Below are 2,729 nucleotides of genomic sequence, written 5' to 3'. Positions count from 1 at the left end.
GATTGGGATAAAGAACAAATGGACGCTTCATCTTACTCCCACCTGTGCCTCCCCACTGGGGTTGTCAATAGCAGGACACTGAGCAGACCTGCGGGTCACAAAGTCACCATGCCAACCTCCCTGTCCATCATAAGGGACATCACAGGGGAGGATTATGCAGGTAGTGAGGACATCCCCCAAGACCAGCCTCTTGCCTCTTCTGCCCTCAGGGCAGATACCAGGGGAGGCTTACAGCACCACTGCACCTTAGTGAAAGGGCTGGAGGAGTGGTGGTCCCTGGGAACCAGCGGAAGTAGCACATGCCCCAGCCTGAGGTGGCCTGAAGTGGCCAGGGTCCAGTGGGACCACGGGGCTGGCCAAGAAAATGGGGAATGTTGGGCCCGGGATGCTGGGCTCCATGCTCTTCCTGATGCTGGCGCTACAGCCTCTAGAGCTGAGCCCAGGGAGATTCCTGCACCACCTCCCAAACCACAGAAGCTTCCACCTGGGCACCAGCCATCACAGAAACAACTGGGAGAAGCTGAAATCCTGCGAGGGTGCCTTTGACCTGTACTTCATAGTGGACGCGTGAGTGGCTCTCCCGCCTGGCCCGGGTGCTCCTCAGGGCACCTCTGTCCACAGGACCACTGATGACAGGAAGCAGTTCAAGGGAACCCAGCCTCTGAGAGAGGGGAGACAAGAACAGTCTTGATTAGACCCAAGGAACACACCTCTGTGGCCTCCTTGTTCCTAAGTTAGAATCAGTGCCCCAGGCCTTTGTTCCCGCAAACATTTATATTTGGAAAGTAAAAAAAACACCATAGAGTTTCTGGATGGTTGTCAGTCTCTCCATCAGCTTAACATGGATCTGTGACCTGCACGTCTCTTACACAGCTGGAGGGGCAGGTGATTGCTAGGAGCTGTCTGGTCAGCACTTGGAAGAAGCTCACTGTGATTTCTGGGTTTCGTGTTTGTTTTGTTTTGTTATTTACCCGAATGACCTCTATTTTTCCTGGGGCCCAGGGAGATTGTTATGTCATCTGTTAGACATTTACATAGTCTCACTGCTTAGAAAGTCCTTTGCTTTGCTGGTTCTAAATGTTTTGCTTCTTTCTTTGACAACTTGGAGACCCACGTTACAGTTTGTGTGCACATGATGAACAGTTTGGTCTGTCTGCTTGTGGCCTTGGGAAACCAGGGTTGTGCATTTTGTACCTTCTGACCCTCAAGGAAGGACAGGGAGGGGCGTGTCCTCAGACTGGACAGATTGCCTTGGTTCCATTTTCAACTCCTCCGTGGGGCTGAGGATAAATTTTACTCATTCAGTAGTAACAGTGCTATGGCTCCCAATATCACTGAAGCACTTTACGGTCCCCAAAGCCCTTTACTGCACATCTGTCATCCTCAAAACATTCTGGGAGGTAGAGTAGGGAAGGTATTTGCTTACGCAATCAACTGGAAAGGGGGAAAGTTCCTAGACATTGGATGAAGTAGCCCAGAGGCTAGTGGGTGGGACAGGACTGAGTCTTGCTGGATTCTGCAAAGGGGAAGAGGAGCTGAAGGTTTCCTGGAATGGGCCCTATGCACCCATCTCCCATCCCCAGGCCATCAGTGAGGAGTAAGCCTAGAGCATGGCTACAGTGGGACAGGCCAGGCTTGTCTGAAAGCACGGCACACTCCTCACCCTCACCCCCATCTGGCTCCTCAGTCTCCATCCTGGCACTAAAGTTAAAGACAATGGGAGCAAAAAACTTGAAGGAGACCAGGAAGGGCCTGCAGTTTTCCCTGCTGGTGGGTATCATGATGTCAGGACAGCAGTGTCCCAGGCCTAGTTTGCAGGCTGATGAGAAAAAAAAATGGTAATAAAACAGCCTGAGTAACACATGCTCCTTGGCCTGAGGCCAGGGTACCTGCTGGGTGTCCATACGTGAGGGACGAGAGGCAACGTGTCAGAATCGTTGGAGGCGTTTCTAACCAACGAATTCTCCCTCTTTCCTTGTCTTAAAGCCCCAAGTAAAATGATCAACCATCTTGGTTTGCCACCCAAAGACCCTCATCCCCCTGCACATGGGTCTGGTTGTTTACCCTCCCCAGCACTCACAATGATGAAAGTCACCACCAGGGTGACCCACTGAGGTCACTGAGGGTGTGTGGCAGCCTTTCGCTACCTGGGATGGGGAGGATTTGCTAAAGTGTCTGCTGGAAGCTCGAGAGGCAGAAACACTGCCCACTGGATGGATGCGCCTCATCCCTCTGACTCAGGTCTTCTTTGTTTTCAGGTCACAGAAGGCGAATGATACTTGGAAGGACATTTACGAATTAGTGGATGAAATAGTGGAGAAGTACACAAAGTACGGCTAGTGTTTTCTTCTGCCGGGCAGGGTACATAGCTCTTTAGACTCGGTGGTCACAGAAGTCCCTTTGGTCAGGAGCACAGAGTCCAGGGGGGTGTTCTGAAGCAGAAAGGACGGATCACGCTGGTTCCATCAGGTCTCAGCAGCTTTCTTGGCTCCTGCCTGAGGTCAGGCCACATTGTAGGGGACACAGTCTGCCCTTGAGGACCGCACAGATTAATAAACAGGCAAACCAGTAACCAAACACCGAGTTAAACTGTGCCAAGGGCTAAAAGAAAAGTGAAAAGGAATTTCTTGTAACTTTAAGGGAAAAGCAAGTATTCTTATCTTTTTAAAGTCAAGTATGACTTTCTAGGGGATGTGGAATTTTGAACTAGATCCTAAGGAATGGGGAAA

This window comes from Eschrichtius robustus, chromosome 7, assembly GCF_028021215.1.
Source record: "Eschrichtius robustus isolate mEscRob2 chromosome 7, mEscRob2.pri, whole genome shotgun sequence".
Lineage (NCBI taxonomy): Eukaryota > Metazoa > Chordata > Mammalia > Artiodactyla > Eschrichtiidae > Eschrichtius > Eschrichtius robustus.
The sequence above is the reverse complement of the archived record's forward strand: the minus strand, read 5'-3'. Positions refer to the sequence as shown.